Below are 15,692 nucleotides of genomic sequence, written 5' to 3' on the forward strand. Positions count from 1 at the left end.
CGGCCAGGTTCGAACTCGGCTGAATTAACTTAGTTTCGTAGTGTGGCCCATATATTCCCATCATCATTGTCGATTCTTTTGTACTATTACTTCCGAAAGAACTGCATCGATAGTCCTTTTTTTTCGCACGCCGATCGTCGAATTGCATGTCACGCTCCATTTTCCGCAGTGTTTTTCACTTTCCATTTGAAAAAAATTGCCCTGAAGCTTTGATTCTTTTTTTTTCCTCTCCCCCTCCCCCCAACCCCCCAACCCCCCAACCCAAACCTTTGGCGTATGTTTACTTTTTCAGACTTCGAAAGTTTCGACCAACCGAACTTTTTTCCTTTCATCACATGAGGAACGAAGTATTGGCTTTTGTTTTGCTTCTCTACGCCTACGACTTTTCGGTGTGAGTGCATCTGGACACCTACTATTTTTGCGACCGATAGTCCGCGAACAAAATCATAAAGGTGCTGCTTATTTGGTATACGGTGGCAGCATCAATCTATTTACTTAATATTTGCAATGTGCTTTTCTGTTGTCGATGTAATAATCCAATATGTAATTAATAATCTGTTTATGTCTTTCAAGGCACCTTACCTGCGAAACCCCTTGGATACCAATAACCTTCGTTCTGAAACTGATGAATCACGGATGAATTCCCCGTGCTGAACTCCCGCACCAACTTCATATATCTAGAAAGGCGGCGCGTCCAAACTCCCTACGCAGTACGCCATTCGCCTCGATTTTAAATGTACTGCTCTCGCGCTCACGATTAAAGCCCCTCCACTGCTTTCCAGTACATTTTCTTCCTCCAAAGCTACTCAACACTTTCTGGCTCTTCCTCTCCTCCTTCCTAGTAAAGGGTGCCCGGCAGAAAAAAAAAAAAAAAAAAAAAAAAAGGAAATTTCAGATTTACATTGTGTTTTACACACGTATTTTACCATATATTCTACTCTATCAATGAACTAAAAAAATTAAGCTAAGTATAAATCTTTTAATTCATCTTTATTTAATTCCAGGATGCCGCATTTATCAAGTTTTAACAATGTTTCTGATAACAACAGCTGTTTTCTGATCCCAACAATTAAATCAACCATACCAATTTTCCTTTTTTTTTTTGTGGGGCATCCAGTTGGCACACGTTTTCACGATGAAACCCCAATAACCCCTCATATTTAAAACGACGGTGAGTGAAGTCAGGACGCATGAAAACCCCATGAACTGCCGCGGGGTTACAACCCAAGATTAAGCTATTAGGAAGAAGGTATGAGTAATGGAAAGAAGGCTCAGTAATCATTCCGCTGCAAAATATGGTTTCGGCAATAGAAAAGAATCTGATCAGGTACGAGACGGAATCTAACTTTGAAAGGAGATGCCTACTTTTTTCCCTTTTCTGCGGAGAAATTCAATAGTAGCAATAAAGATTAGAAATTGAAAAAGAATTTAGTAAGGAAAATTTTGGTTGTGAGGGGATAGTCGTTATCTGATACAATACATAAGAAAATAAAATTTAGGAAAAACATGATCACAGTAGGCAACACTTACAAACACGTGAACCGACAACAACAACAGCAACAGCAACAACAAAAAAAGAGAGAACTGAGAAGGCAAATAGTGCTCAAAGAGACAAATTTAAAGCCACTTCAATGCTAGGCAACTTTTCTGGCAGAAATCTGATTAAAAATGTCTTTGTTAGGCGAGGGTCTCAGAGCATAATTAATTTTCAAGTCGCGAAAAAAGAAAGAAAGAATAAGAAAAAAAATGCGTGCGTGCGCGAGCGTGACCTATAAAAGACGATAATTAAAGCTTCTTTGGTTGTTCGTCATAGTTTTGTGCTTATAAGGGGCGGGACTGTTAAATCATTGAATGAATCACTATTTTTACAATACCGTTAAAAGGGGAAAAGTGGTCAAATAAAATAAGTGTCGGAACGTAAAAACTGAGGAAATGAAAAATATCCATTAAAAATTGGCAATTAAAGTCTTAATGTCCCGTGATAATCATTAATGTATTATGTAGGGAACTTCGATGACTTATACTTTTAATTATTTTTCATCAGTTAGACTACCACAGTTAATATATATATATATATATATATAATATATATATATATATATATATATATATATATATATATATATATATATATATATATATATATATATATATATATATATATATATACGAATCCTACAGGAAACTGATAGTCAGAAATCCAAACGCTTTCATCTTTACTAAGACATTGTCAAGGAGCTAATGAAATACAATTGGAGAGAAAAGTCTCAGGTACACAACAATATCAAGAATACCATATAGTTAATTGTCAAAAGGGTAAAAATTAAAAGAGATAATTTATTAACGCTGAAATTAAAACTCTTTCACAACATCTCAAACAGCATCAATATTCTGTGAGAACTGGGCAAATATCAAATATTATTGACGCATATGAGAGATTTAGATCATCCTATTAACTGGAGTCAAGCAAGAGCTTTAATCCCATGTAATGACACAGTTAAAAGGAATATCATTGAATCTTGTTTCATCAAGTCAAATAATAGAAATGTTCTAAATTTAAGCCTTGGTTTATTTAAACTTGATGCTTTCATAATGAAAAAAGTTGAGATAAATATAAGCAACAAAATTAATATATTCAGTTTTTACATGTTTTGGACTGTAAAGATACTTTGTAATTTCGGTTAGGGTCAAATCTGTTTAGGTTAGTGACCGTGTGATATCCGATATTAATGGATTATCTCTTTTAATCTTTACCCTTTTGACAATTAACCATATGGTATTCTTGATCTTGTTGTGTACCTGAGACCTTCCTCTCCAATTGTATTTCATTAGTTCCTTGACAATGTCTTAGTAAAGACGAAAGCGCTTGGATTTCTGACTATCATTTTCCTGTGGGATTCGCTTATTTATGAAGTCACGTGCATCTACTGTGATTTTTAAGCATATGTATGCATATATATATATATATATATATATATATATATATATATATATATATATATATATATAGCTGCTTAAAAAAATCACAGTAGCTGCTCGTGATTTCATCAAATAAGCGAATACCACAGAAAAATGATAGGCAGAAATCCTAGCAATTTCGTCTCATTGTACTGTGGTATTGCTTATATATATAATATATATGATTAATATAATTTAATAATATATATATATATATAAATATATATATTGCATCTATATATATATGTATATATATATGTGTGTGTATATAAGCAATACCACAGGACAATGAGACGAAAGTGCTTGGATTTCTGCCTATCATTTTTCTGTGGTATTCGCTTATTTAATGAAATCACGAGCAGCTACTGTGATTTTTTAAGCATATATATGTATATATGCTCGTGTTACACCCTGTATATACATATATATATATATATATATATATATATATATATATATATATATATATATTATACATACATAGGGGGGGGTGTGACACGAGTTTATGCAAATATTTCGTGAAATGAAATAAAAGGTCATTCTAAGCAGAAAATATTCTATAAACATATGCATTTTAAGGCCTCGTTTGTCTGTGAGGTGAAATTTTAAAATAACCGGTTTTCCTAAACTGAGCTTGACCAACATAGCTACGATATGTCTGAGTGGTCAGGGATATTGGGTGCGGGTCGGGGTTGGAGTTGGGGGCGGGGGAAAGGGGCGATTGGTGAAGTGCATTTGGCAACTGGATTACTGATCTTTTAATGATGACTTTTTTTCTCGCTGGTTTTTGAAAAAGGTAACATTACAGTCCTTTCAATTAGTGAAATACCTGTGAACAGACTACACTAATCTAATTTTGATGATTAGCTTTATGTATCAAGAAAGTTGTGTAAATGTCACGGAATTGTTGAACCAGAAGTCATGACTAGGCCTATGCTGATTGAGTGATAATGGCAGTAATCATGACGAGGGAATGTAGGTAGCGAGGTTACTGCACTTTGAACAGTCAGCTTTCCTACCTTTTTCGATTACTGCATGAATATAGTAATATGTACTACGGTTTTCAGGAAAGACTGAAGAAAGTGAATTTTCCATAAAGTTTCTATTTTTTTTTTTTTTTCGTCTGACAGAGTTGAAGGCATTTTCTTAAATGTGTTTTTCCTTTCGACTGGTGTATGATAAATACTTTTGGTGGAGAACGAGAGATTTTTTAAAATACGTTCTAAAACTTTGATAGGGGGTTAATGAATAGGCCTATCTTGGAGGGAGGGGAGATTCCATTCAGCTTGCTTTTCTGTTCTTTATCGGAGTCCAGTGAATACAATTGATGGAGAAGAAGGTTTCAATGATACTTGCATTTTCCCCTTTGTTCAACATCTAAAGAATAGGTACATTTGATTTGGAAGTATTTTATTCTCATTGGCTTAATCACCGATTTCCTTTTTTTATATAACAGTGGAGTTTATTGTTGCAAAACCCATAAATAAACATCATATCTACATATTCCACATTACTGGAACGGTAAGGCATTGTTTCGAGTTTCTTGCTCACAAAATGAATAAGGAATCTGACACTTGTACTAACCCGAACACGCTCATGCCGGAAAAGTGGGGATGTGAGTAACAAGCTATCGGCTCCTTCGTCCCCCTCTCCATAGCCGTGCGTACTCCGACATCCTGCGCCATTAATGATAACGGTTATTTTAAAAATTCCCTTCCCCGACAAACGAAGCCTTAAAATGCATGTGTATGAAACATTTTTTACTCAGAATGACTTTTCTTTAACTTCTCGAAATATTTGCATAAACTCGTGTTACACCCTGGATGTATGTATGTATGTATGTTTGTATGTATGTATGTATGTATGCATATATGTGTATATTAATATTCTTTTTGCAATTCTCTTCGCTCCACTTGGATTAATATATATAAGATAATATATAATATATTAAATTATATATAATTATAATAGAATATAATTATTATTATATTATATAAGTATATATAAGATTATATATGTATATATATATTATCTATTTATCCTATAATATCATATATTATATATTTATACTAACGTATAGATGGGAACTACTTTCAAAAAAGCTTTTTTTAAGGCCATAAATTAGTCCCTGAAAAAAAGTCACAGTATATCATTAATGGCACTTACTTGGTGGGTGTGATATAAATCAAACAAAGAGCAATCTTTAGACGTGGTGTCATCAGTGAATAAAATCTAATCTCTCTCATATCTTTCCTTCCCATGAAACGTGAAGGTGTGAATTTGCCGGACCATTAACTCAACTGAAACAATGACCAATGTGATCATTACGAACGCATAAGTAGAGATGAAACGCTTCAGGCGTTTTTATCCTATTAATTCCTTGCATGAGAGCTTTAAGGATTGAAATCCTTCCTCCGTCTTCTTTTGGCAAATCTCCTTTGAAATGCGATAAGGATTAAAACGATTCTCGGGGTAAGAAGGATGCGTCGCCTCTCCCTTTGGAAATTAGCATAAAATACGACAGACAATCTTATAATAAGAATGTCAGTCCAGATACTCAGCATTATTGTCGACATCATTTCCATTATTATTATTATTATTATTATTATTATTATTATTATTATTATTATTATTATCGCCGACTTGGGGATTTTCTCTTTTCCCTTATTTATTATAGCCTACATTACCTGTGCGAGTAAGAAAGCTTCCAAAATGCGTATTTGTTCCCTCCCAACTTTTTATTTCCTTTTTCACAACGCTTTTGCTTCCAGCTTCGTGAGATTTATTTAAAACGACTGAAAAATATCACTCGCAAAGATCTGACCCTTTTTTGCATTTCGGTGAAGTTTCCGAAGCTTATGAATGCAAAAGGTTTTCCATTCATACCTCGCCAATGCTGAGACTCATTTCTTGTCCTTTCAGGGCATCAAAAAGGCATTTTTTTTTTTTTTAGAAAAAGAAATGAGGGGAATTTGAAATCAGTAATAATTTCCCCATTTGATGTGTACTGAATTATTTTCTGTCATATGTCATTTGTGACTAACAGTTACCAGTGTGCTAAACGGGTTCCTTGGTTATCGCACGATGTCTTATAAGGATTTATAAGAAGCAGTTGCTATGGTTTTTAAATATCATTTTGCTACTATTGCATTTCAAAAGCTGCAAACTATAATAGTTACTCATAACAAGAAAGCCAACGTACAGAAAGTCAAAATACTTTGAGGACAAAAACTGCTCTCCCTCTGAGCTTTGATTAATTTGGGGACTAAAAATCAAATCTGTCAGGTTTTATGCAAAGGCTCAGAACTTATTAGAAGAGCTGGTCTGCGGAAACTGATCTCATATATTTCCAGGCGACCACCTCAGATAAAACTGACTAATTTTCCTGTTGATCACTAAAGCCCAGTGTTCAAATCGAAGCGCGATAATTACGAACTTACAGAAAGCACTGTTCATCCCTCCCTCCCCTTGTGAGCCTCGAAAGCCCGAAAGGAATGACATTATCCTACTGCGTTCCTATGGTGAGTGGCAGGATCTTTCCTCAAGTTGGGTCTTCTCTCTTAAACCGACGACAAAGAGAAGAGGGAAGATTCGATGACGGTCAGGCTGGATATTTCCCTTCACTGGTTCTGGGCGCACAGGACCTGAAAGCTATAATTATAATGTGCTGACTACGGCCGAAAAGAAGAACAAGAGGAAATGACCGATAAAACCAGTCATCGTCATAATCGGCTTATGTAAATCCTCCTCCCTCCAATGAAGCTTAGGACGGTTCACTTTCACGTGGCAAGTATAGATTGAAGCCGCCCAATAATCTCAACGACTCACTTCCTGGTATGCAGGAAGACATAACTTAATGCCCCTTTAATGCTGTTTATCCATTTACACTCCAAACAGCTTTTTGAAACTCATGTTTAGTTGCTTTCAACGTCAGTTTTAGAGCGAGCGAGCGAGCGAGCGAGCGAGCGAGCGAGCGAGCGAGTGGAAGGAGCGAGTTGACCCTTTCAACGTTTTCCAGCCGAGAGACAGGACGCCAACAATGCTGAAAAGGAAACTCATTAAAAAGATCCTACAAGTTCCCTCTAAACCGAATGTTACATTCATTTTCCAAGTTAAATATACCCTTCAGAACAAATAGAGAACAGCATACCCAATTAAGGGTATAAAGAATGTCCCTGTCGGCGTTTTTCTCCTCCAACGTTGGAAAAAATTGCAACCTTAACTACTAAATTCAAAGTTTGGTCGTTAATTGAAGAGTAACGTGTGCGCGTCGCGCAGGCTTTTCGCTACATGTACACACACGTGTTTGTTTACCAGTTCGTTTACCACGACTCTGGTTGAAAGAGGAGGAAAAGATCTTTTCGATGCAGTTAATCGTACAGAATTGTATACTGAGGTTGAAAAAAATGAAAGATTACAAAGAGCGGAATATTATTAGAAGCCGTTAAACGAATATCGAGTAATGAAGATCATTATTATGTTGTGCAGTGAGCCGAATATAAAGGAAAAATTATCAGGAACTAAGTAGTTAACCGAATAATATAAGAAGAATAACAATTTTAAGAAGGTAAATCTTACATATATTAACAAAAGGATAAAATTTTATGTACTTAATTGTACAGGAAAAGAGAATATATATTTCAGGCAACAGTGCAACTAGAAGCATAAAAAACATAAAACTCGATGCACTAAATCGAATATAAGAGGAGAAAAGGTTTATACTCAAAGCATTAAATTGAATATAATTTGATATTAAAAATCTGGAACGTTTACGAAGAGCAAAACATGATTTACAGACATGTAGACATTCATAAATTTTCCTTCCCCCACCTGGTCACGGATACAGACACAGACATAGCAAACATACACACTCATTAGTATGCTTATGTAACTACTTACTTTCATAAGTAAACGTCAGTGCAGACGCACTAAAAGGAGAGAAAGGAGAACATTAAAGCTTGCTTGTTCAAGAAAATTTAATTAATTACAATTTTTTTTAAAGTTAATTATTTTCTCCAAGAAATTCATAAGAATATTTCAAACAAATACACAAATATGTTTACTTCACAAGGAGTAAATGAAGAAAAAGGGAAGCCCTTCCTCATAAAAAAAAATACTCTTTTTATTCACCTAATGCGACCAATGAGAAAGGTACTTTTTTCTCTTTTCTTTTCTAGGTAATAACTTTTTTTTTCCTTTTTTCAGGCCTTCCATCTCCTGCTCCCTAATAACGCCCCATAAAGTGACGTGAATTTGTCTGCTGGTCCAGAAAACGGGAAGCTATGTTACAAAGCATCTCTCGTCTGTGATGAACACGGGAGCCTAAAGGTGAACCAACTGAGGGGCAAAGTACTCTTCAGTCTACCCGCGGTGCACCCCTAGCCCCCAGGGGCTTTCCGGGACGGGTGAGGGTGCTCTGTGGGAGGGGAGGATTTCCTTCCCCATTACATTCCCCTCAAATGATCTCCCCAACCAACCCCACCACCCAGTACATCAGCCTCCCACCCCTTCAATTCATCTTTCTCCCTCACGCCCACCTCCTCCTCCTCCTCCTCCACCTCCTCCTCCTCCACCTCCTCCTCCTCCACCTCCTCCTCCTCCTCCTCCATCTCAGTCCTGACCCCTCACTCTGTCTGTTTCAGTACCTTTCTTTCATACACTTACTGTTTCATTGAGTCACGTCGTGTGAGTAGACCATTATTTGCTTTGCTCAATGTATCCAGAGAACAACCCTCGACTCGGAAGCCCGCGTACGAAATTAAGACCGAATGCATGTGCTCGTGTTGTTGCTTGGGTATGTTTCGCGCTTGCATAAATTACCGAAAAGTATATTGGAAAACTATTGTCAAGCTTTAGTAGTTATCCACTTGTGTGAGTGAACACAAAGATAAATATGAATGAACGCCAGTGACTAAGATAACTTCCGGGTAAAAAATACTTTCGTTCATGCCAGTCTTTAACTAAGGTTATTAATCGTGTCAAATTAGGGATCCCCACAATTTCAGTGCCATTCTTTTGAGGATTGAGGAAAGCTCAAAAATGATATATATATATATATATATATATATATATATATATATATATATATATATATATATAGTAGTATATATATATATATATATATATATATATATATATAGAGAGAGAGAGAGAGAGAGAGAGAGAGAGAGAGAGAGAGAGAGAGAGAGAGAGTGTGTGGGGTTTCTCGTAATCTGTAACTTGGGTGCAAAGTACAGCAGTTGTTTTAATTCAGAAAATAATCCTTTTTTTAACTCTACCTTGAAACATTTTGTTTAAAATTGTACAAAGATAAAGTAAAAATCTCAATAAATCTATGACATTCTTCTAATGATTTCACTTTTCATTCCAGAACGAAACTGAATATATGGAATTTTCCGCCACATTGAAAAGAGACAATTTTCATGTTTCAATTATCGAGTAAAAGACCGACTATCCTATCAAAGGGGATTTCTGTCGCTACGAGGCATTAATGTGAATGTGATCCTGAGTTATGGATTACTGGACGAATTGCGACTCAGTATTACGTTCACTATACCGTTGGTCGTCCGATAAGCGAAATTAAGTAACGTTCGATCTTGTCACACCTCGAATGGGTGACCATTAAATAAATGACAGGCACTGTCAGAACATGGACATCTTGAACACCCGTGAGGCGAGGCGGGACGTGGGGTTAGCAGTCTCATTCCAAAGAGACGTCTCAAAAATATTAGTTACAGCCTCTCTTACAAGCTCGCCATCTTTAAATGCACATGTGATTACGGCGAAGGAATGCATGAAAGGTCGTTGGTGATTGGCCGATGGCGGACACTTTATGCTTTCTCAAAATAATTGTTGACAAACAGAATTAAGTGTAAGCTTAGTTAGTTACTTCACGACCTCATTACAGGGGAATATCCTTTTTCTCTTTAAGCAGTTATATATATATATATATATATATATATATATATATATATATATATATATATATATATATATATATATATATATATATCAATCGAGCTACAAATGTCCTTTAATATCTAAATTCACTCTTTCTCGGAATTGATGTATTTTCATATATGTACCGAAGGGGAATTTTTTAGTTGATAATAATTTCGTCCCCCCATGGGATCGAACCACCGTCCAAGTGGACGGGAACGAAATCAGGACAGACAGTGACGCTATCCAATCAGCCAACAGAGACGCATAAGCTCATGTTAATTCTGACCTTAGAAATCACCCTCGAACTCGGTGCTTTCGTAATTAGAATCGATATGAAATCCCGTCTACCATGTTAGCCAATTCGAGCGTTTGACAGCACGTAGCCTTTTGTTATGAATAATTATCTCATTGAACCGTGATTCATTTATATATCATTCGAACTACAAATGTCCTTTAATATAAATTCACTCTTCCTCGGAATTGATATATTTTCATATATGTACCGAAGGGGAATTTTTTAGTTGATAATAACTTCGTCCCCCCATGGGATCGAACCACCGTCCAAGTGGACGGGTACGAAATCAGGACACACAGTGACGCTATCCAATCAGCCAACAGAGACGCGTAAGTTCATATCGATTCCGACCTTACATACATAGATACATACATATATATATATATATATATATATATATACATATATATATACATGCATACGTACATATATACATACATATATATATACATGCATACGTACATACATACAATATTTTATATTTTTAAAAAATAATATATATATATATAGTATATATATATGATAATATGATAATAATAATAATAATAATAATAATAATAATAATAATAATAATAATAATTATACCTATCCGTATATATATGTTGTTGAACTTTGAGAGCCCCCTTGATCGTGTATCACTTGGAACAGATCCCCAGCGCGAAATCTGTGATATTACAAGACTGCCTAGCCGATCGCTGTAAACCCACAAACTCTTTACTCCTAATAACAGATGATGAAATTTGGCTGCTCTGGAACTTCTGACAAATCGATAATTTGATATCAGTTATAGAAAATGTTTTTAGAAAATACTGGAGAGCTTTCCGCACTGCCTGCGGTCAATTGTAAAAGATGAATTAACGATAATATGGTAGCTTACGTATACCAATCAAGGGTAGAGACTTTTTTTTTATTTTTATATTGTAACTGTAAAGTATTCTAATCCGAGCGTACATAATTATCATGCTAAATTATCTTAATAATGATTTCTTTAATCATCTGTTGATTCATATTAGACTATCGGAAAGAGGAACCTCTAGTATCCGAATGGCTGTTTAATTATCTAGCGAAGTGATCATATATAAAAGTTTATCAAACTGCCTTGTACCAAATTGCCTGAATTTCTAAATTCCTATTTATTTTCTGACTGCTGGACTCATTTATGTATGCCACTTAAGAGTTATTGATGATAGAATATTCAATTAATGGTAAACGGAGATTTATTCCATCCGGTTCTTGTATGGTCTGTATCATAAATGGATTCCCCCTAAGGCAAACAACCAGGACAGGTTGACTTCTAATTATCATATTTGGAATGACAGACTTATTTCCAAGTAGTAAGGTAACCGCATCACATAAAAACATACAAAGCCAGTCGTAACAATTCTGGATGATTTACTGCACCAACTCCTAGATTTGGGGCTTCAATAATTATGCAGAATTATATCCAGCGTTATTGTCAGAGCTGGAGCTGTTAGTCAATTGTAGCCCTAAGTAACATCACATCTTCCACAATAAGATCAGCTTTAAATTCCTAATTAATTAACTGTATTAGCATTGCAGGGGTTAAAAATTTGTTAGACAAACTCGGCTTAACACGCGCTATTATTTACACCAGAGAATGAGAGTCTGGCACCAACGGAAGAGGGATTACCGACACGCAATCTCACAACAGTTTTCCAACGAATTTATCGGTAATGGTTGATCTTAGCGGGTGCGGTTGTAATCCTTACTCATTTCAACGTTTGAGGAAGCATTTCAACCCTAAATCAGGATGGGACCTTCCGGCCTCTAAGAATTTATGTTAAATTGCACGTGCGTAGTCAAGATTTTTCGTTAAGATTTTTTTTAACCGAAAATGGTGTGGTCGAGAGTGAGATTTTTAGGAAATGACAGGCTATTTTTTTTTCATTCAGAAATCTCAGGAAAATATAGTATCATGGTCACAGATGAGTGGAGGAGTGGGCACGGTGCAACCAGAAAGGTGATGCTTTTATCTTCAACAAAAAAGGACGTTCCCTTACCTTGATAATTGCGTCCCATGCAACTTGCAAATCACGAAACCATTGTTGTCACACCTGCAAAGCAAAGGACAAGAAAAATAAATGACTTATGTTTACGTAACACTAAATATTCAAGAACGGACATATATGGGAACATGTAGTGCTAACTTTAAATACTGGAAAAATAATCCTAAAGTACGATTTTGGATATCATATATTTTCAGTTGCCTCCGAGACTGAATCGCTGATGCTCACTCTTGCATTACAGTTTCAAGTATTCAAGCTGATTTCAAAGGACAAGACTAATAAATGAGAGGCAGCTATGCAAGCCATACTTAAAATGTCATTTTGAACGAGCCAACCTTATTTAGTTACCATTTGTGTTAATCAGGGAGACGGACTGCGTCGAAGGAGTAATGGATTGTTATAGCCTAAATCAGTCAACGCTTGATACCATTAACTCACTTATCTCCTTCCATTACTTTAGTCTTATGGCGGGATCTGTCCACCATTAGATACCAATCATGTGACCATTAGCGCGCTTAGCCTAATGGTATTGATGGCCATTTACAATGTATGCAAGAGGAGTCATTAAAATGCCATTACTCAGCAAACTTTCTTCATGTCGCGTTAATTAGATTTCCATTATTAGTGGTAATGCTTTCCGCATGATAATTCATCGCCGGTTGTAATCAAGGGAAAATGAGATGACGGCTTCCCCCCTCACACTTCATAGCGTTCTGCACGTCATAGCTGCCTCCTCCTCTTTCCTTTTTAATAAGAAACTTTACGGGTTCTCCCGAAATATATGAAATCCTCTGAAACGAATGAAGGGATTTCGACGGTTTATGTTCCACGAAGCAATTAGCGTGGATTGGAACTTCTGCATATGAACCAAGCCTGGATTCTTTGATGCGTACATGTGAGGTTAATAGCGGATGAGGATTTTAGAGCGAATTCGGGAGGAAAAAGTTCTAGCTAAAATTAACCTTGTAATGCAAAGACCTCGAATATCGAAAACGTACCTTTTATTGCGGAACCCACGCCCGGAACTGGTGAATTTATGACGAAAAAGATATTCTCATAATATCAGTTGGTCAAGATGAAGAGGGAAATACAAAAAAGGATGATACCGAGCAATTCTGGAATGGCCGCCTCCAGTTTCACAATCCTATCTTAATAAATATGACACCAGCCTCTATCTCAATAATAAATCTTAAATTAAGAGACCACGAAAAGCGTAATAACGACAGAGAAGTGGATAGCTGGAACCTGGGCCAAATAGATCTTTGGATCCATAATCCATCCGCTGAATTCTCTGGACAACGAGTGAAAATAAATGGGTCTCCACCAAAATTTCAACTTAGGAATTATATCATTGAATAACTGAACCGAGAAAAGGCCAGAGATGGCTGGGTGGAAACTCCTTTGGACCAACTTTTCTTATTCTTGCCAAATTTTATCCGATCCTCTGTAATATTTATGGGAGTACGTCAAATGGAAGGTATTCATCTATGCTATTGTTCAGTTTTTCCAGTTTTCTTTAAATTTTATCAGTCATTTAAATAAAAAATTCTATTTTACTGCATTCTTTCCCTTTTTTATCTTTTTCCACTTAAAATATCAAAGGATCTTTAACAGTGGAAGATTACTGAGGTAAAAGAACAAGAAAAATATCAGATAATAGAATGCCACTGATCTTTCCTGTCATCCAGTTACACACTGTAATAATCTACTTTACCATCCAATTCGTTCAGCAAAGTCGACCAAAGACTTTTTTCAGAATATACAACTTTCTTGTGGTCATTTGGAAGTGAATGACTGAAAGCATCCAAGAAAATACAAAAAATTTCACATTTTTCCTGAAAAGCGCTGGGTCCAGAGAAAATGCTAGACCAGAGCCCTTGTCACATTAATTCTTATATCGACTAATGAGGGATCAAACCCTTGTGCAGAAAACTTCCATTACATATCTGCTTCGTATACTTTCGAAAGTGATGTTGGTCATTCATAACTGACTTCTGCTGCAGCAGTAATGATGCTACCACCAAGACATTATATACGTATATAGAGTATTAAAGACTATCTTGACGCACTGTGCACGGTCACTTTCCTTTTCGACATCTTGCGATATATGGCCAAAGGGGCATAACAAAGCTCCAGGGTTTTCACACTGGCCGAATTGTCTGATCCCGTAAACAGGCATTTTTCCTATTTCATAGATTTTTCACAATGTGCACATAATCTAATAATACACTTAGCACTATCCATCTTAATAAATACGTCTATCGATTAGGCTTTTATGCTTACTGGATAACTGCCATCATGCTTAGATTTGGTTTATAAAGGCTGAAGCATTACATGCGATATAACTCATTCATATTAAAAAAGATAAATACTATTTACTACGATGTAAATCAAGATGTAATTAATTTTCAAAACATTTCCTACAGCATAATTTTAGTAACACAAACTATAATGGTTCTATTGAACTAATTCGAATTATGTTGACGTGCGTTGAAAATTTACTGGGATAGACTTTTCTTCCTGAGAAAAGTGGTTGGCTACTTCGGCTGCAAGATGATGAACATGGGGAGATTTTCTTTGGGGCATTAAAAAACTAGAAGATGCCAGAAAATACGCCCTAGTGGTAGCGACATTACGGCACATCTACCAAGGATCAGTTTGGCGAAAGTAGGTTCAAGCAATAAGCTGAAGGTACTCATATATAAACCCCGGATGCACCCAGCTAGCGTGTGAGCCTTCGAGGTGTGTAGTTCACAGCACCCTTAGGCGATTTTGAGCTGTACATTTGGTCAAGATTATAGGGCTAAGCCTGTTTACCAGTATACAGTATACGAATTATCATTCAATGGTACAGGCTCATTAATCTATATTCTTCCGTGTGAGCGTTACAACTGAAGTGCTATGGATTACCAACATATCTAAAAATAAACCTGGAAGGGTTATACGTTAAAAACTAGTTTCTTGAGAAGCATTTTCTTGTTTATCTGACAATAAATGCTTTCAGTTTTACTCTGTTCATCTTCAATTTCATTTTCACAACCTCCATGCACAGAAATTATTGCAACAAATTAATAAGATTAATAATGCACCTCATTAGGCTGAGAAAAAAGGAATAAATTATATAAATTCCTTATTGACGCTGGCTGTTCTGGTTACTCAGAATACGTACGGCAACAGCCCTGCGGTTGATTTACATGGTGTATTAAATGTTAAGCGATAACTTGATTGAAACCCTTTAGCTTATGCACAAAACATTTCATACGAGTATTCAATAATTCCAAACATGCAGGGAAGAGCCATTCATCCCATGAGCTCTACATACATATGATATTACTTGTTATTTTATTATTATGTACAGGCTTGTACATTTTTTGAAACTATAAAATTAGGCCCGGATCAACTAATCTATTTCTAATGACTGTTTTCTAATGACCAACATACAGTACACTATCGAGAGTGTTTGCAAGAAG

General features: G+C 35.9%; 1 protein-coding gene across 3 annotated transcripts in view; it reads right to left on the bottom strand.

Moving 5' to 3' along the window:
• LOC135219405 (uncharacterized) overlaps positions 1-15,692 on the bottom strand; it is a 494,243-nt gene that overhangs the window by 417,327 nt on the left and 61,224 nt on the right. For 2 of the 3 annotated variants that reach the window (XM_064256158.1, XM_064256156.1), the window contains exon 3: positions 12,217-12,270. The exons of the other annotated variant lie outside the window; for it this stretch is intronic. The gene's annotated coding sequence lies outside the window, so the exon portion shown is untranslated. The remainder of the gene's footprint in view (positions 1-12,216; positions 12,271-15,692) is intronic. 3 annotated transcript variants of the gene reach the window in all.

This window comes from Macrobrachium nipponense, chromosome 1 (genome assembly GCF_015104395.2).
Source record: "Macrobrachium nipponense isolate FS-2020 chromosome 1, ASM1510439v2, whole genome shotgun sequence".
NCBI classification, from domain to species: Eukaryota; Metazoa; Arthropoda; class Malacostraca; order Decapoda; family Palaemonidae; genus Macrobrachium; species Macrobrachium nipponense.